This window comes from Idiotropiscis lumnitzeri, chromosome 7 (assembly GCF_059441095.1).
Source record: "Idiotropiscis lumnitzeri isolate Australia: NSW breed Sydney's pygmy pipehorse chromosome 7, RoL_Ilum_1.0, whole genome shotgun sequence".
Classification (NCBI taxonomy): Eukaryota; Metazoa; Chordata; class Actinopteri; order Syngnathiformes; family Syngnathidae; genus Idiotropiscis; species Idiotropiscis lumnitzeri.
In genome coordinates, this window is record NC_142397.1 from 20943389 (window position 1) to 20963577 (window position 20189).

A 20189-nucleotide genomic window follows, 5' to 3' on the forward strand; every position below is an offset into this window, starting at 1 on the left:
GTGCCATTTTGCATGTTGTATAGTACGAATCAGTACTGGGCAACTCGGGGGTAGAACACATTCGCTGGTGGCAAGAGAGGTGTAGAGTTGTATTGAGAGGGACCCGAGATCCAGGTGCCATGTAGAAATCTGTGTATTGGGAATAAACCCACTTGTGCGTGAAAATGCCGGCTTCCTGATACCTTTCTATTGCAGAACGAGCGCGCATATTGTTGGATGAGTGAGAGTTGGGTAAGGTCGCAAATTGGAGTCAGATTACTAATTTGAGTTTACATTGGGTTAAAGTTAAATTCTAACATTGATATAAAGATAAATTCCAACATCCCCAAATAGGGAACGTATCAGATATTAAACTGATAAGAACAGATATTACACTTGATCTTAGCCAAAAGGCCGAGAAGCGATATCAGCAAACTGACACAGGGGGCGACTTGATTCTCGACATTCCGAGCAACAGTGACGGTGACCAATGTAAAATGATCACAACAAACCATTTACATGCCAAACATCAAACTCACACATTTTTAGCTGAAAACGAGACCAACTGTTTTGCTTGCCAGCCTGCGAACGAAACAAAAGCTGAGCAATTGCTGGGTACTGTAGTCCATGTGACCCAAAGTGGACCAATTGGAAACAGCAATAGAAGTATTCCATTTACTGGCATCGCAATGCTCTTAAATGGTTAAATAGTTCGACGTGCGAATTTCAAGAATCTAATAAAACGTATTGCGGATCGTAAGAGGACAATTGTGTTGCTTTTCCTCCTCTAAGTGAAAAGAAAGTTAGGAAATCGCTCGCCTGTCACGTGATCCATATCGGACCAATATGAATTCTGCGCTAACTTCATGCCGTGTAACCATGTAAAACAGTCCTAAACAGACTAAAAAACCGAGATCTTTTCGTTTACACGCACTTCCTGCTTCCCAATTGACAATGTCACTTGCTAGCGCCACCACTTGTGTGGAGGTGAATGACAGTAATTTGTCAACTGCGAAAGAAGCTAACTATTTATCGCATGTTGACAAATAAGCATGAATGCGTGCTCACTAAGTGACATGAATGATTTTATTTCATTGTCATTACCATCAGAAATCAGGGGAGCGCGCGAACGCAGTCCCCCAGTGTCAGAAATTGTGCAGTCGAGATTCCCACATTTGGGGAATTCGCAGGGGTCAGTACAGCCGGAGTGCAACGGCTGAGCCTCACCCTGGGTGAACCACCTTCGGGATCATGGTATCTCCCCTGCCAGGTAAGTATGAGATGTACACATTGCCAGGCCAAAAGGTTAAGCACCCACACCATCTTCAGTCACGGGCCCGATTGCAACGCACGTGTGATCGCATGCACACACATACACGCTGGATGATGCATGACACGTACATTAATTTAAGTAGTCTCTTTTAGACTTGCATTAAGTAAATATTTGTGAATGAGGTCAAAAGAATCAGCAAAAACATTCCCATCACGCCTTGCTTAAATTCTAACAAGAATTCAAAGCGAGAATTGAATTGACCCTGCCCCACGCCTTTCTAGCACTCATTTCCTGTTTCTTTGTGTGGTCAGGAACATGTAGCGGTGTAACAATTCAAACTCCTTTACAAAACTTTACTTATTTACGTTTTTGATTAGCCAAGCGCCAATATTATAACTTTATAGGAAATTTATGTGATTTATATTTGAAACCATTATTTATATGACCACCCACCGCATGTTCCCTCAATAACGGAGCAAGACGACGCTTTCTTCAATGAAAGAATGTCCTTTAAGCCGCAGCATGACATGGTATTCGGTGAAAGTCTCAAAAACAAGAGACAGCCTTTGAGAAACACGACAGCTGCTGAAGAGTTTTTTCGTTTTCCCACACAACTACGTAGAACGGAAACATCCAGCAACAAATTCATTGTGACCAGCAGAGGAGGGTGCACCGTTCTTGGAGGTACTGCAATACCAGGTCGATGCGTGGAATGAACGGAGCAAGCCCCTATTCCATGTCCCCGTTCCAAAAATCAATTTAATATCTGGTCCCCAGGAAAGGGACGTATCAGATATTAAACTGATAAGAACAGATTTTTTTCTTTTGATAAATTTTTATTGTTACTGGAGACATTGTTGTTCACATCTCTCCAACATGGAGCACAATCTTAGTTCTGAGGTTACATGTTAAAAAAGCAGCATGTGTGACATAAAGGTGTAAGGTAAAATGTATCTAAAATATATCTAGTCAATATTTTTTAAAAGCAATTGTTAAAAAAAGCACTTCAACCTCTGTTGTGCAGGAGCGTACTATCGCCTTACTAAGTGGGACCTCATCTCACCCTCTCAAACAGAATCCAGAGAGAAAAAAAACCTGCCAGGATGCTTCAAGGAGTTCCTCAGAGGTGTTGCATCTCTCCACTCTCTCCCGAGGAGCCAGGCCGTCGCTGCCAGGACCTTCCCTGTGGGCTCCGGTTCCCTCCTCCGGGCGGGCACAGACGACTCTTCTTGGTGACTCTGTCCTTGGCTTGCCGCAGGCAGCTCAGAGTAGCCGCTGCCATTCGGAGCACAGCCACGGGGGGGTCTGTCTGTGCCTCCTTACCAGCAAGTTTCTGGAGGTCCAAATGGCGTCTTTGATGGCGGCAAGGGTGAGCCACTGCTTTGCAAAATGTTCTCTTGTGTTCGTCATTGGGCCCATCCCATAGAGCACGAATTGTGCATTGAGGACCTCCCTTGCTGGCAAGTCCGGGAATTGCAGGTGGCCGGCTGTCGCCCACAGGTCCGTGGCAGCACTGCACTCCCAGAGGAGGTGCCTCACCGACTCTTGGGCGCCACAACCAGGTCGGGGGCAGTTTGAGTGTGCTGCCATACCTCGGGAGTGCATAACGTACCTGACTGGGAGGATTTCGTGCGCCGCCATCCATGACAGGTCCCGAAGTTTGTTTGGGAGGGCGGGATGGTTTTTACATTTTGATTAGCCAAGCGCCAATATTATAACTTTATAGGAAATTTATATGATCTATATTTGAAACCATTATTTATATGACCACCCACCGCATGTTACCTCAATAACGGAGCAAGACGACGCTTTCTTCAATGAAAGAATGTCCTTTAAGCCGCAGCATGACATGGTATTCGGTGAAAGTCTCAAAAACAAGAGACAGCCTTTGAGAAACACGACAGCTGCTTAAAGAGTTTCTTCGTTTTCCCACAGAACTACATAGAATGGAAACATCCAGCAACAAATTCATTGTGACCAGCAGAGGTGGGTGCACCGCTCCTGGCGGTACTGCAATACCAGGTCGATGCGTGGAATGGACGGAGCAAGCCCCTATTCCATCTCCCAGTTCCAAAAATCAATTTAATATATGGTCCCTAAAGGATCATGTAAATGGCAGTCAATTTAAAAACTGAATAAAGAGTAGACTGCTAGGAGCCACTTTTGTGATCCCGGCATGGAAGTCCATTGTTTCAGAGGGGTCTCGTTCACACCTCCTGTGGTGCAGCTGTGATCCAATCTTCCTGCATTCCAATCCTGAGGGTTTGGTCATTAGCATGGTCTAAACTTCAGTTACACTTAAAGGATTTCATACATTTGACTATTAAAGGAATATAAGAGTTTGAGCTTAACATAGTTCATTAGATGTTGGTGCATCCAATGTATGAAAATGTGATATTGTAAAATGCTGAGAGTGTGACTGGTGAAGCAAAACTGGTTGCGGGGGTTGTGCAAGAATGGAATGTTTTAGAAGCAGAAGGTGCTGAGCGAGACGAGATGACTCCGGGAAGGAGCGGCCATCGGGGGATCGCACGCAGGAGGAGCCACGGGATTCGGCGGGAGGAGAAAGACCAATGAGAGCGAGCTAAAGTTAACTGCAATACACATAGCCAATAGAATTATGCCAGGATGCCTTTGTCTGTGCCATTTTGCATGTTGTATAGTATGAATCAGTACTGGGCAACTCGGGGGTAGAACACATTCGCTGGTGGCAAGAGAGGTGTAGAGTTGTATTGAGAGGGACCCGAGATCCAGGTGCCATGTAGAAATCTGTGTATTGGGAATAAACCCACTTGTGCGTGAAAATGCCGGCTTCCTGATACCTTTCTATTGCAGAACGAGCGCGCATATTGTTGGATGAGTGAGAGTTGGGTAAGGTCGCAAATTGGAGTCAGATTACTAATTTGAGTTTACATTGGGTTAAAGTTAAATTCTAACATTGATATAAAGATAAATTCCATCAATTTATGGTGACCCTGACGTGATGCATGAGAGGTAATAGAAGTCTGGGACTTCAAAGAGAGTCTGGGACTCTAAGAAAAGAAAAGAAGTCTGGGGCTTCAAGAGTCTGGGGCTCAAAGGAAGCCTGGGGCTTCATGAAAAACCACAAGAGTCTGGGACTCGGGCCTGGGGCCCACGTCCACACCAGGTGACGACCTGATAAAGAATAAAGGAGCCGCACATCCGACCGGCCTTCCTCTTGGGCCCACAGTGACATAAGGTAAGCAGATCCTTTTCAAATTCTGCATATTGGCAACGCTAAATTATAAGAGGAAGGCGGAGTGGAACGGCGTTAAAATATATAAATAAATAAATATATAAATAAATAAGTGTAAAAGTGTGGACGATAGTAGTGTAAAATCTGGGATTTACCTACTAGAATAGTTTGGAACTATTCGTGGTTAAGATACGATATGGTTAAATAAATATATAAATAAATAAGTGTAAAAGTGTGGACGATAGTAGTGTAAAATCTGGGATTTACCTACTAGAATAGTTTGGAACTATTCGTGGTTAAGATACGATTTAAAATATCAGAGTGGAAGCGGTGTGAATGTAAAGGCTAAAATTGTTCTGCGTAAGAAGTGTGTTTGGGACACGCACGAGTGGATTTTGATTTCAAGATGGCGAAGGAGAGGAAGTGTTATAGTGGTCTCGGGTCCCGGGTGTGGCACGGAGAATAAGGATAAATTCATAAAAATGAAACATAAAAAAGAGAAGAAAAACATGAAGTAGGGATGAAATAAGAAAAGAGAAAGAAAGAAAGCTAGAGAAAAGAGAAGAAATTGTGTCAGTGTAGCGATTGGAAGTTCAATAAGAAAAGAAAAGGAATGTGAAAAAAATGCAGAATGTGTAGAAAAGAGAAAGGGACAATTAATGTTCCATTGAAAGGAGGATGGTGAAACAGGCAGTATTGAGAATGACAGAGTTTGGTGATTGAAGAAGGTGTGACTTGAACAAATGAAAAGGATAAGAATTAGGGTCTGCTGTAAGGAGGAATTGAAGAAATAAATATTTCATGTTTCATACTTGAGTTGATGGTCTTTCTATTAAGGTAACTGTAATTAGTAACTGGAATGAAATGCACAGATGGAAATGACACGAAGAAAAAGAAAAAGATTGGTGTTATGAAATCTTAATTGAAGGAAGCTTTGAGCGCATGAGAAACCTTTGCAAGAGCATAGGTGGTTCCTGACTTTGTAGTTTGTGATTTGATACCTTGATTGTTTGAGTGGCTTTGGTAAGGCTACAGTGAATTTGGAAAATTAAAGGAAAAAAAATAAGAGTGAGAAAGATTTTACAGAAGGCAATGGGTAGAGGTGTAATCGTAAAATCATGAGTGTGCTGTAACAGAGAGTTCACAGCCCTTTGAAGTTAGATGCTCGTTCCCAAGTAGGGGGAGGAAGTCAGAGAAAGAGGATGAAGTGATTGAAAAAGTGGAAGAAAAGACGGAATGTCTGAGAGGCATTCATCCACAGTTGCCAGACTCGCAACAGTATGTGTTTGAGCCGCCGCCCGTTCCGACGGCGCAATTAATGGCCCCGTAGTCACATTGGGGGGGCAGAATGGTTTGAGATGCAAAAGATAACGATTCACGGATGGCACCAGCGACCATACAATTGATGGAACAGGCTGTGAATAATGAGAGAGAGGGTGCGCGGAGAACAGCAGGGGAGTGTGGAGACGCCCGTGCTGGCCCCAGGGGGGGGGAAGCACCAGCAGGAACATGTAAACATTTCAGACACAAGAGGAAGAACAGGCATCAATGGCAGTCGTTAACTGATTGAAAAGGAAGATATGCCTTTTGGTGCTCTCGAAAGAAGGTCACAGTCCTTTTGTTTCAGAGGTGTGTCTCGGCACCCCCCCTCGATGTTGCAGACGATCTAATCTTCAGGCATCTGCCTCTCCTTGAGGTGTTCTCATGTGGTCGAGCATGGGTCGCACTGTGGAGCAATTTTTTGCAGTGCTAGTGTAGTAAGGTACGGGATAAAGTATATATTCAACTGAACAATAAATATAAATTGGCAGGGAGTATGAACGCAAGTTGAACACGGAAACAGGCAGGGGACACCTGAGGAACAGCAGGGCGGCGACAATCTTATTAAAATTTAAATTTTTAAGCAAAGGGATTATGGATTTGGGATAAGTTTTAAGTGAAGTATTCTATGAACATGTTGAAAGAAAATCTTTGGAAAGGGGAATATCTAGCCATTGGAGATTGGTTTACCAAATATAAAGTTGGACTAAATAGTTTCGTAGATGATTTATTAACTGATGTGTATTAAATGTGACAAAGGTGGAAGACAGATGTTTTTTTGACTGTACGACGCGAACGCTGACATGACAATTTTAGAGGATATGACATCATTCCATAAATACCAGACTGCTAACATTCGCATCTATGAGCTGTTTGATGTCACAGGTGCAGTTTCGTCAGCTACGTCCAGGAGAGGAGAAACAACTTCACGGGGAGTGAATGGGAAAATCCAGAGACCCACAGTTGTGAATTTTGGCATACGCTGGCTAAATTAAGGCAAAATTATGGATCTGCCAGCACAAATCTCAGTGAAATCAAGGCGGACGCGCCAAGGGAGGGGTCTCTGTGTGGAATTGGAAAGTATCGTTTGGTGAATGAAAGTGTGAAAGAAAAAGTGTTTGGATGCATATGTGGTTTGAGTGAATGTTTAAGGGACGGGCCTCAGGACAGAAAATTGTTTGAGGTCACCGGCAAGCCCTTACAGTAATTAGGGTGCGATGGGTGGACAGGCCTGATCAACCTGAATCCCTATTGCACTCCCGAGTATTGATTTTCAAATTGTTATTGGAGAAAGATTGGAGTAATTAAATTCAAACATCAAGTGAATGGTTGATTGACGTTATTACACAAAATTTATGCAAAACTGAAAGTTTTGGAAGGAAGATAATTTACCCCTTCTCATTCTCACTGGCAAGTGCCACTCGTCCAGTTCTGTCCACAGGTTTGAGGTGACATGTGACCAGTGTGACCAGAAGGCCGGAGAACGCTTCAAATAGTGCCTCACCACGCCCATCCCGGAGGTTCTCCTCAACAAGAGGGAGATATAAGATATATTCACATTGGATGCGCGACTAGATAACACACACCCAGTCCAGGATAGGGCAAAATTTTCTTGGATTGTTCAGACTTTTCCATATAATACAGCACCACAGCAGTGATACTTGAAGTTAATGTCGAATTAGTGGCACTGTTTTTATGGAAAATTACTCACTTAACGCAAGGGTAAGTTGTTGTAGAGGAGATATTTCAGACAAAAATGACCCTGAAGTGGTCACAAGCACGTGTCTCATGTTGGATGTATGAAATTTTATTCTGATATTTTCCATTGTAACGTATTTCATTGTATTTAGGACTAAGACATTGTAAAACACTGTTTGGAAGAACTTATAGAATACCTCAAATTTAAGAACAAATGGGAAATAGTTGTTAAAGCAACTTTAGCTGACCATATGTGAAAAGTGTTAGGAAAACAAAAGACAGGCGCAAATTTAGAGTGACCAGGATCTTTCTGTCTCCCAGCAGGGGCACTAATATAGTGAAGCCAGGATACTGGGTGCTTGTAAGAAGTTTGAAGATAAGACATTTGTAATTACCCAAGGGGGAAGGAGGGGTTAGTAACAGCTCTCACAGCTGTAAAGATAGCAGAAAGGTCAACATTGGTTTATTCGACACGTTGTAAAGAGGTCACACGTTGTAAAGAGGTCACGTTGGTTGAAATCTCCTACAAAGGAGACACCAGACTAAGAGGTTTATACAGAGTTGCAAGCGGGACAAAATTTATTTAAGAGGAACTGTCCTCACTTGAGGCCGAGGCCAGACCTGCTGACCAGCATGATGGTCACCAGCTAAGTGGGGACACCTCAGGTGAGATTGGCCGTGCCGTGCATCAGATATTTCTGGCCCGTTGGGGTCGATGTTGCTGTGTCGTTCAGGTGGGGAAGGGGGAGACAGGCCTGGTCTATGTGGCCAGGGCGAGACGTGATTGGAGTGAGACTTCCGGCAGTGACCCATCCAATAATGTCGACATTACACAGCTGTTCCAGTTGGCCGTCCACCAGGGCGTGCCCCTCCCAGTGGCAGAAATCAGGCGAAATAGTCCATCAATGAGAAATGCTACTCGGGCTAAGTAGAACACATTTTGTACATAATTTTGCACGACATCAGAAAAGGAAAATATGGGATTGGATTAAGGAGCGTGACTAAAATTGTTGTACTTGCAGGTTTAGAAGGCCAAGAGAGATAAGAAAAAAGGAGGCAGCTGCTCCTTCCACTTCTGCTGCTTCTGGGCAAGGTTCGGGTGACGCAGCGCCACAGCAGACTGGCTGCTGTCCATAGCAGGCCAGTCAACGAGGTTGGGATTGCAGTAACAGAGGTATGGGTGGTTACAGACGGGGGTTGTGAGTGGGGTGTGCTCTGGCTGCGGGGTGTGGGGTCACTGGGTGATGAGCTGTCCATGCCGAGCCACTTTCTGGAATGTGCCATCCTCCGGTGTCATATCTGTCACAAAGAGCTCCACCAGCGCAGGGGGCGCCACCGTTACCCACTCCCAACGCACTTGACACAAACCCGCTCGTACCCCATTCCGTGACAGGGGGCCGCGGAGCTTCAGCGTTCGAGGACTAGCAGGTCCTAGCATTCCGGGGACGGTGGATGGACAAGTTTTCGATGGTGCTGGATATTGGGGCGAGCTATGAGCTCCTTCCGCAACCCCCACTGAGCCATGTGGACTCTCGAGATTGCCTGAGTCACTGCCATTGACTGAACGAACACTGGAATTCGAGTGGCATTCCCGGATGGGACTGAACTTGACTGTGCACATCCCACGGAGGGAGCATATGTCGTGCTCTCTTCCTTCCCTGTGGCTAAACTGAACTGAAACATTTGAGGGCAGCTCTGAAACCTGGTTCCCATCCTCCCGCGGTGGGTATGCCCTGTTCTTGCTCTGGTCTGAGTGGTTTAGCAACCGCCACCCTTTCAATTCACCAATTGACATATCACATTGTACATGTGATCACAAACATGATTTGGTTTATCAAAAATGCACTCGTCCAAATTTAGTCATGAGTGCATCTTGCGTTAGAATTATATATTTGTTATGTCTACTGGCGTTGCCTCGCACGTGTGCCTTGTCCCTGAGCAGCGGAAATGGTATGAATTGTTTACTGTCGCAGAGCCACAAATCGCATTGAATATTGATGAGCGTCATCATACTAGAGATCTAGACCCCATAGTTGTTGAATACTCCGCGTCACAATCAGGAGATCATATTTCAGCACCGACTACAAATTCTTTGGTTTTGGGAACATTACTAAATTTCAAAATTTCCAGGGAAGGGTCGCTCGGAAATGGTAGTTCTGTGTGTGTCTCTGCTAGAGGTGTTGTGGACCCAGGGCCCGACTGATTTGGGGCTCGGCTCCACAGCTCCGCGATTGTTTTTACTGTCTCTACCCCCTCCCCCAGTTGACAGAATCAGTGTGGGCACAGCCTGTAGGTGGATTGAGTCAATCATGAGACAATAGGAGGTGAAGACTGCAGCGGTCTTGGAGCTGTCTATGTCTTGTAGAGCACCTTTTCTTCCCATAAAAAAAAAAAAAAAAAAAAAAAAAGAAAATAGAGGTTTAATTCGGTATCTGCGTTATTATAGTTTTGGGATTTTTTTTATTTTAAGCATAAATGGTTACTATTTCATTTGTGTTGCTTTAAAATTTGTCAATTAACAGTCAATATTGGAGCGTTAGCTCGAGGCTTAATTTGTAATCTCGGAACGCAGTTAGATATTTGAACTCAGTGAACTCAGCATCACTGGAGTCGGACATTACTCCGTACATCAACCTCCGGGTGCTTTCCCGGAGGTGGACTCAATCTCGCGGGTAAGGACAGTTTAGTGTTCTGGCTAGAACCTCACACGCCATCCAATTGGGAACTACAGAACAACAGTGGTACCATAACTCACAGTTGCGCCCGGCCCCAGTATTTGTGCCCGCCAAGGTTGAGCTTAGAGGTTGACCGCCCGGACGGGCAGGTCAAGAGAGGGAATGTGTAGATGGCATGAATTGGATCAAAGTCAGACACTTTCGAGTCTGAACAAAGACGAGGACGATGCAAATGTTTGACTATTTTGCTGGCTGGCTTGTGCTTTGTGTGGACTATGTTGGCGTTTGAACAAAGGATGCAGGATGACAGAAGTGATGGAGTGAAAGGAGAACGAGTGATGGTGTACTATTCCTGTAATGGAACGGTATGGTATGAAGCAGAGCGAGATGATGGTAAGACGCTGACACAGACACAACAACTACTGCTAAATCTGAAATGTAAACAACCGACACAGGTGAACACTTGCGTGACAATTTTAATTGGACACACCCATGGAATGATGTGGGAATAAAAAAGAAAGAGCCTATTTTTGACACCCAAGTTGCAAAACAAAAGTTCACCTGCCTAAAAGTTAAATGGGACGGGTCCTGGGATTGGCAATATCCAGGAGTCATGGTGTAATGAAAATGTGTCTTTGCCAGTAGGAATCCCTCTCGCTCGTGATGATGTTTGGCTGTGGTGTGGAGAGAAAGTGCTGTACGATAGGCTTCCCACCAATGCCTCAGGTAAGTGCGCCCTGGTAACGCTGATCATGCCAGTTAGTGTGACAGCCTTAGATCTGGCCAAAATGGAGTGGGAAGGTGTTGGACAATGGGGAAGAATCCCCTTCCTTAACAGGAAGAGAAGGGACATGCAAGAATGGTTGAATGCAGGAGATCCCACGTATATAGATGCAATTGGAGTTCCAAGAGGGATCCCTGACGAGTATAAATTGGTGGATCAAATTGCGGCAGGATGGGAGAGCCTTTTCCTGTTCGTTACAGTAAACAAAAATGTGGACCGGATTAATTATGTCCACTATAATGTCCAACGATTGGCGAATTTGACCACCTCAGCACTCCAGGCAGTGCATGAGCAATTGGCTGCCACGTCTCTTATGGCATTCCAGAACAGAATAAGCTTAGATATGGTGTTAGCCGAAAGAGGAGGGGTGTGTGGTATTTTTGGGCATCAGTGTTGTACTCTGATTCCCAACAATACATCTCCTGACCGTCGCCTTACCAAGGCATTGGAGGGTCTGCGCACGCTAAGTAACAAAATGAAGGAGCACTCAGGTGTGGACACCAGTTGGTATTCTGACTGGTTAAACATCTTTGGTAAATATAAAAGCCTGATTGCATCAGTACTGATTTCTATCGCTGTGTTTGCCGCTATTATGGTGTTATACGGATGTTGCTGTATTCCATGTATCAGATCATTAACTGTTAAGACAATAGAACGCACGTTGGGGCCACTCCCTCCGGGGGGTCAGTACATGATGATCCCTCAAAAGGACCCCCAGGAGGCGGAGGTAGCCGTGGCCCTCCGGAAGTCCAGGATATGAGTATGGAAAGATGGCCTCGGGGACCTGAGGCCATAAGGAGGGAATGAAATTTTCTACTAATTTTCTACTGGAATGAACTTTTCTACTAATTTTCTATTGGAATGACATTTTTGTATTAATTTTCACGAATTGTCTACTGGAATGAAATTTTCTACTGATTCTTATTCTTTTACTAATTGTTTGATGTGTTTTAGTTTTATGGCAAATGATGTCGAGCTCGTGTGCAGCAATGAAATAAGGTGTTCAAGTGATGACCTCAGATGTCTGAGGTCATGAGAGGGATTAAAGGACAATGTAAATGGCAGTCAATTTAAAAACTGAATAAAGAGTAGACTGCTAGGAGCCACTTTTGTGATCCCGGCATGGAAGTCCATTGTTTCAGAGGGGTCTCGTTCACACCTCCTGTGGTGCAGCTGTGATCCAATCTTCCTGCATTCCAATCCTGAGGGTTTGGTCATTAGCATGGTCTAAACTTCAGTTACACTTAAAGGATTTCATACATTTGACTATTAAAGGAATATAAGAGTTTGATCTTAACATAGTTCATTAGATGTTGGTGCATCCAATGTATGAAAATGTGATATTGTAAAATGCTGAGAGTGTGACTGGTGAAGCAAAACTGGTTGCGGGGGTTGTGCAAGAATGGAATGTTATAGAAGCAGAAGGTGCTGAGCGAGACGAGATGACTCCGGGAAGGAGCGGCCATCGGGGGATCGCACGCAGGAGGAGCCACGGGAATCGGCGGGAGGAGAAAGACCAATGAGAGCGAGCTAAAGTTAACTGCAATACACATAGCCAATAGAATCATGCCAGGATGCCTTTGTCTGTGCCATTTTGCATGTTGTATAGTACGAATCAGTACTGGGCAACTCGGGGGTAGAACACATTCGCTGGTGGCAAGAGAGGTGTAGAGTTGTATTGAGAGGGACCCGAGATCCAGGTGCCATGTAGAAATCTGTGTATTGGGAATAAACCCACTTGTGCGTGAAAATGCCGGCTTCCTGATACCTTTCTATTGCAGAACGAGCGCGCATATTGTTGGATGAGTGAGAGTTGGGTAAGGTCGCAAATTGGAGTCAGATTACTAATTTGAGTTTACATTGGGTTAAAGTTAAATTCTAACATTGATATAAAGATAAATTCCAACATCCCCAAATAGGGAACGTATCAGATATTAAACTGATAAGAACAGATATTACACTTGATCTTAGCCAAAAGGCCGAGAAGCGATATCAGCAAACTGACACAGGGGGCGACTTGATTCTCGACATTCCGAGCAACAGTGACGGTGACCAATGTAAAATGATCACAACAAACCATTTACATGCCAAACATCAAACTCACACATTTTTAGCTGAAAACGAGACCAACTGTTTTGCTTGCCAGCCTGCGAACGAAACAAAAGCTGAGCAATTGCTGGGTACTGTAGTCCATGTGACCCAAAGTGGACCAATTGGAAACAGCAATAGAAGTATTCCATTTACTGGCATCGCAATGCTCTTAAATGGTTAAATAGTTCGACGTGCGAATTTCAAGAATCTAATAAAACGTATTGCGGATCGTAAGAGGACAATTGTGTTGCTTTTCCTCCTCTAAGTGAAAAGAAAGTTAGGAAATCGCTCGCCTGTCACGTGATCCATATCGGACCAATATGAATTCTGCGCTAACTTCATGCCGTGTAACCATGTAAAACAGTCCTAAACAGACTAAAAAACCGAGATCTTTTCGTTTACACGCACTTCCTGCTTCCCAATTGACAATGTCACTTGCTAGCGCCACCACTTGTGTGGAGGTGAATGACAGTAATTTGTCAACTGCGAAAGAAGCTAACTATTTATCGCATGTTGACAAATAAGCATGAATGCGTGCTCACTAAGTGACATGAATGATTTTATTTCATTGTCATTACCATCAGAAATCAGGGGAGCGCGCGAACGCAGTCCCCCAGTGTCAGAAATTGTGCAGTCGAGATTCCCACATTTGGGGAATTCGCAGGGGTCAGTACAGCCGGAGTGCAACGGCTGAGCCTCACCCTGGGTGAACCACCTTCGGGATCATGGTATCTCCCCTGCCAGGTAAGTATGAGATGTACACATTGCCAGGCCAAAAGGTTAAGCACCCACACCATCTTCAGTCACGGGCCCGATTGCAACGCACGTGTGATCGCATGCACACACATACACGCTGGATGATGCATGACACGTACATTAATTTAAGTAGTCTCTTTTAGACTTGCATTAAGTAAATATTTGTGAATGAGGTCAAAAGAATCAGCAAAAACATTCCCATCACGCCTTGCTTAAATTCTAACAAGAATTCAAAGCGAGAATTGAATTGACCCTGCCCCACGCCTTTCTAGCACTCATTTCCTGTTTCTTTGTGTGGTCAGGAACATGTAGCGGTGTAACAATTCAAACTCCTTTACAAAACTTTACTTATTTACGTTTTTGATTAGCCAAGCGCCAATATTATAACTTTATAGGAAATTTATGTGATTTATATTTGAAACCATTATTTATATGACCACCCACCGCATGTTCCCTCAATAACGGAGCAAGACGACGCTTTCTTCAATGAAAGAATGTCCTTTAAGCCGCAGCATGACATGGTATTCGGTGAAAGTCTCAAAAACAAGAGACAGCCTTTGAGAAACACGACAGCTGCTGAAGAGTTTTTTCGTTTTCCCACACAACTACGTAGAACGGAAACATCCAGCAACAAATTCATTGTGACCAGCAGAGGAGGGTGCACCGTTCTTGGAGGTACTGCAATACCAGGTCGATGCGTGGAATGAACGGAGCAAGCCCCTATTCCATGTCCCCGTTCCAAAAATCAATTTAATATCTGGTCCCCAGGAAAGGGACGTATCAGATATTAAACTGATAAGAACAGATTTTTTTCTTTTGATAAATTTTTATTGTTACTGGAGACATTGTTGTTCACATCTCTCCAACATGGAGCACAATCTTAGTTCTGAGGTTACATGTTAAAAAAGCAGCATGTGTGACATAAAGGTGTAAGGTAAAATGTATCTAAAATATATCTAGTCAATATTTTTTAAAAGCAATTGTTAAAAAAAGCACTTCAACCTCTGTTGTGCAGGAGCGTACTATCGCCTTACTAAGTGGGACCTCATCTCACCCTCTCAAACAGAATCCAGAGAGAAAAAAAACCTGCCAGGATGCTTCAAGGAGTTCCTCAGAGGTGTTGCATCTCTCCACTCTCTCCCGAGGAGCCAGGCCGTCGCTGCCAGGACCTTCCCTGTGGGCTCCGGTTCCCTCCTCCGGGCGGGCACAGACGACTCTTCTTGGTGACTCTGTCCTTGGCTTGCCGCAGGCAGCTCAGAGTAGCCGCTGCCATTCGGAGCACAGCCACGGGGGGGTCTGTCTGTGCCTCCTTACCAGCAAGTTTCTGGAGGTCCAAATGGCGTCTTTGATGGCGGCAAGGGTGAGCCACTGCTTTGCAAAATGTTCTCTTGTGTTCGTCATTGGGCCCATCCCATAGAGCACGAATTGTGCATTGAGGACCTCCCTTGCTGGCAAGTCCGGGAATTGCAGGTGGCCGGCTGTCGCCCACAGGTCCGTGGCAGCACTGCACTCCCAGAGGAGGTGCCTCACCGACTCTTGGGCGCCACAACCAGGTCGGGGGCAGTTTGAGTGTGCTGCCATACCTCGGGAGTGCATAACGTACCTGACTGGGAGGATTTCGTGCGCCGCCATCCATGACAGGTCCCGAAGTTTGTTTGGGAGGGCGGGATGGTTTTTACATTTTGATTAGCCAAGCGCCAATATTATAACTTTATAGGAAATTTATATGATCTATATTTGAAACCATTATTTATATGACCACCCACCGCATGTTACCTCAATAACGGAGCAAGACGACGCTTTCTTCAATGAAAGAATGTCCTTTAAGCCGCAGCATGACATGGTATTCGGTGAAAGTCTCAAAAACAAGAGACAGCCTTTGAGAAACACGACAGCTGCTTAAAGGGTTTCTTCGTTTTCCCACAGAACTACATAGAATGGAAACATCCAGCAACAAATTCATTGTGACCAGCAGAGGTGGGTGCACCGCTCCTGGCGGTACTGCAATACCAGGTCGATGCGTGGAATGGACGGAGCAAGCCCCTATTCCATCTCCCAGTTCCAAAAATCAATTTAATATATGGTCCCTAAAGGATCATGTAAATGGCAGTCAATTTAAAAACTGAATAAAGAGTAGACTGCTAGGAGCCACTTTTGTGATCCCGGCATGGAAGTCCATTGTTTCAGAGGGGTCTCGTTCACACCTCCTGTGGTGCAGCTGTGATCCAATCTTCCTGCATTCCAATCCTGAGGGTTTGGTCATTAGCATGGTCTAAACTTCAGTTACACTTAAAGGATTTCATACATTTGACTATTAAAGGAATATAAGAGTTTGAGCTTAACATAGTTCATTAGATGTTGGTGCATCCAATGTATGAAAATGTGATATTGTAAAATGCTGAGAGTGTGACTGGTGAAGCAAAACTGGTTGCGGGGGTTGTGCAAGAATGGAATGTTTTAGAAGCAGAAGGTGCTGAGCGAGACGAGATGACTCCGGGAAGGAGCGGCCATCGGGGGATCGCACGCAGGAGGAGCCACGGGATTCGGCGGGAGGAGAAAGACCAATGAGAGCGAGCTAAAGTTAACTGCAATACACATAGCCAATAGAATTATGCCAGGATGCCTTTGTCTGTGCCATTTTGCATGTTGTATAGTATGAATCAGTACTGGGCAACTCGGGGGTAGAACACATTCGCTGGTGGCAAGAGAGGTGTAGAGTTGTATTGAGAGGGACCCGAGATCCAGGTGCCATGTAGAAATCTGTGTATTGGGAATAAACCCACTTGTGCGTGAAAATGCCGGCTTCCTGATACCTTTCTATTGCAGAACGAGCGCGCATATTGTTGGATGAGTGAGAGTTGGGTAAGGTCGCAAATTGGAGTCAGATTACTAATTTGAGTTTACATTGGGTTAAAGTTAAATTCTAACATTGATATAAAGATAAATTCCATCAATTTATGGTGACCCTGACGTGATGCATGAGAGGTAATAGAAGTCTGGGACTTCAAAGAGAGTCTGGGACTCTAAGAAAAGAAAAGAAGTCTGGGGCTTCAAGAGTCTGGGGCTCAAAGGAAGCCTGGGGCTTCATGAAAAACCACAAGAGTCTGGGACTCGGGCCTGGGGCCCACGTCCACACCAGGTGACGACCTGATAAAGAATAAAGGAGCCGCACATCCGACCGGCCTTCCTCTTGGGCCCACAGTGACATAAGGTAAGCAGATCCTTTTCAAATTCTGCATATTGGCAACGCTAAATTATAAGAGGAAGGCGGAGTGGAACGGCGTTAAAATATATAAATAAATAAATATATAAATAAATAAGTGTAAAAGTGTGGACGATAGTAGTGTAAAATCTGGGATTTACCTACTAGAATAGTTTGGAACTATTCGTGGTTAAGATACGATATGGTGAAATAAATATATAAATAAATAAGTGTAAAAGTGTGGACGATAGTAGTGTAAAATCTGGGATTTACCTACTAGAATAGTTTGGAACTATTCGTGGTTAAGATACGATTTAAAATATCAGAGTGGAAGCGGTGTGAATGTAAAGGCTAAAATTGTTCTGCGTAAGAAGTGTGTTTGGGACACGCACGAGTGGATTTTGATTTCAAGATGGCGAAGGAGAGGAAGTGTTATAGTGGTCTCGGGTCCCGGGTGTGGCACGGAGAATAAGGATAAATTCATAAAAATGAAACATAAAAAAGAGAAGAAAAACATGAAGTAGGGATGAAATAAGAAAAGAGAAAGAAAGAAAGCTAGAGAAAAGAGAAGAAATTGTGTCAGTGTAGCGATTGGAAGTTCAATAAGAAAAGAAAAGGAATGTGAAAAAAATGCAGAATGTGTAGAAAAGAGAAAGGGACAATTAATGTTCCATTGAAAGGAGGATGGTGAAACAGGCAGTATTGAGAATGACAGAGTTTGGTGATTGAAGAAGGTGTGACTTGAACAAATGAAAAGGATAAGAATTAGGGTCTGCTGTAAGGAGGAATTGAAGAAATAAATATTTCATGTTTCATACTTGAGTTGATGGTCTTTCTATTAAGGTAACTGTAATTAGTAACTGGAATGAAATGCACAGATGGAAATGACACGAAGAAAAAGAAAAAGATTGGTGTTATGAAATCTTAATTGAAGGAAGCTTTGAGCGCATGAGAAACCTTTGCAAGAGCATAGGTGGTTCCTGACTTTGTAGTTTGTGATTTGATACCTTGATTGTTTGAGTGGCTTTGGTAAGGCTACAGTGAATTTGGAAAATTAAAGGAAAAAAAATAAGAGTGAGAAAGATTTTACAGAAGGCAATGGGTAGAGGTGTAATCGTAAAATCATGAGTGTGCTGTAACAGAGAGTTCACAGCCCTTTGAAGTTAGATGCTCGTTCCCAAGTAGGGGGAGGAAGTCAGAGAAAGAGGATGAAGTGATTGAAAAAGTGGAAGAAAAGACGGAATGTCTGAGAGGCATTCATCCACAGTTGCCAGACTCGCAACAGTATGTGTTTGAGCCGCCGCCCGTTCCGACGGCGCAATTAATGGCCCCGTAGTCACATTGGGGGGGCAGAATGGTTTGAGATGCAAAAGATAACGATTCACGGATGGCACCAGCGACCATACAATTGATGGAACAGGCTGTGAATAATGAGAGAGAGGGTGCGCGGAGAACAGCAGGGGAGTGTGGAGACGCCCGTGCTGGCCCCAGGGGGGGGGAAGCACCAGCAGGAACATGTAAACATTTCAGACACAAGAGGAAGAACAGGCATCAATGGCAGTCGTTAACTGATTGAAAAGGAAGATATGCCTTTTGGTGCTCTCGAAAGAAGGTCACAGTCCTTTTGTTTCAGAGGTGTGTCTCGGCACCCCCCCTCGATGTTGCAGACGATCTAATCTTCAGGCATCTGCCTCTCCTTGAGGTGTTCTCATGTGGTCGAGCATGGGTCGCACTGTGGAGCAATTTTTTGCAGTGCTAGTGTAGTAAGGTACGGGATAAAGTATATATTCAACTGAACAATAAATATAAATTGGCAGGGAGTATGAACGCAAGTTGAACACGGAAACAGGCAGGGGACACCTGAGGAACAGCAGGGCGGCGACAATCTTATTAAAATTTAAATTTTTAAGCAAAGGGATTATGGTTTTGGGATAAGTTTTAAGTGAAGTATTCTATGAACATGTTGAAAGAAAATCTTTGGAAAGGGGAATATCTAGCCATTGGAGATTGGTTTACCAAATATAAAGTTGGACTAAATAGTTTCGTAGATGATTTATTAACTGATGTGTATTAAATGTGACAAAGGTGGAAGACAGATGTTTTTTTGACTGTACGACGCGAACGCTGACATGACAATTTTAGAGGATATGACATCATTCCATAAATACCAGACTGCTAACATTCGCATCTATGAGCTGTTTGATGTCACAGGTGCAGTTTCGTCAGCTACGTCCAGGAGAGGAGAAACAACTTCACGGGGAGTGAATGGGAAAATCCAGAGACCCACAGTTGTGAATTTTGGCATACGCTGGCTAAATTAAGGCAAAATTATGGATCTGCCAGCACAAATCTCAGTGAAATCAAGGCGGACGCGCCAAGGGAGGGGTCTCTGTGTGGAATTGGAAAGTATCGTTTGGTGAATGAAAGTGTGAAAGAAAAAGTGTTTGGATGCATATGTGGTTTGAGTGAATGTTTAAGGGACGGGCCTCAGGACAGAAAATTGTTTGAGGTCACCGGCAAGCCCTTACAGTAATTAGGGTGCGATGGGTGGACAGGCCTGATCAACCTGAATCCCTATTGCACTCCCGAGTATTGATTTTCAAATTGTTATTGGAGAAAGATTGGAGTAATTAAATTCAAACATCAAGTGAATGGTTGATTGACGTTATTACACAAAATTTATGCAAAACTGAAAGTTTTGGAAGGAAGATAATTTACCCCTTCTCATTCTCACTGGCAAGTGCCACTCGTCCAGTTCTGTCCACAGGTTTGAGGTGACATGTGACCAGTGTGACCAGAAGGCCGGAGAACGCTTCAAATAGCGCCTCACCACGCCCATCCCGGAGGTTCTCCTCAACAAGAGGGAGATATAAGATATATTCACATTGGATGCGCGACTAGATAACACACACCCAGTCCAGGATAGGGCAAAATTTTCTTGGATTGTTCAGACTTTTCCATATAATACAGCACCACAGCAGTGATACTTGAAGTTAATGTCGAATTAGTGGCACTGTTTTTATGGAAAATTACTCACTTAACGCAAGGGTAAGTTGTTGTAGAGGAGATATTTCAGACAAAAATGACCCTGAAGTGGTCACAAGCACGTGTCTCATGTTGGATGTATTAAATTTTATTCTGATATTTTCCATTGTAACGTATTTCTTTGTATTTAGGACTAAGACATTGTAAAA

The 20189-nt window shown here is 44.0% G+C and overlaps 2 non-coding genes and 6 pseudogenes across 2 annotated transcripts; all 8 read right to left on the bottom strand.

Moving 5' to 3' along the window:
- Positions 1-273: 273 nt before the first annotated feature.
- On the bottom strand, positions 274-405 carry LOC148333999 (U2 spliceosomal RNA; annotated as a pseudogene).
- Positions 406-1093: 688 nt separating this feature from the next.
- LOC148334000 (U1 spliceosomal RNA) lies at positions 1094-1257 on the bottom strand. Its single transcript, XR_015844382.1, has one exon. It is a non-coding gene; the product is annotated as a U1 spliceosomal RNA (small nuclear RNA).
- Positions 1258-1914: 657 nt separating this feature from the next.
- Positions 1915-2089, bottom strand: LOC148334001 (U2 spliceosomal RNA; annotated as a pseudogene).
- Positions 2090-3237: 1148 nt separating this feature from the next.
- LOC148334002 (U2 spliceosomal RNA) lies at positions 3238-3357 on the bottom strand (annotated as a pseudogene).
- A 9448-nt stretch (positions 3358-12805) lies between these two features.
- Positions 12806-12937, bottom strand: LOC148334003 (U2 spliceosomal RNA; annotated as a pseudogene).
- Positions 12938-13625: 688 nt separating this feature from the next.
- Positions 13626-13789, bottom strand: LOC148334004 (U1 spliceosomal RNA). Its single transcript, XR_015844384.1, has one exon. It is a non-coding gene; the product is annotated as a U1 spliceosomal RNA (small nuclear RNA).
- Positions 13790-14446: 657 nt separating this feature from the next.
- LOC148334005 (U2 spliceosomal RNA) lies at positions 14447-14621 on the bottom strand (annotated as a pseudogene).
- A 1148-nt stretch (positions 14622-15769) lies between these two features.
- On the bottom strand, positions 15770-15889 carry LOC148334006 (U2 spliceosomal RNA; annotated as a pseudogene).
- Between the last annotated feature and the right edge of the window lie 4300 nt (positions 15890-20189).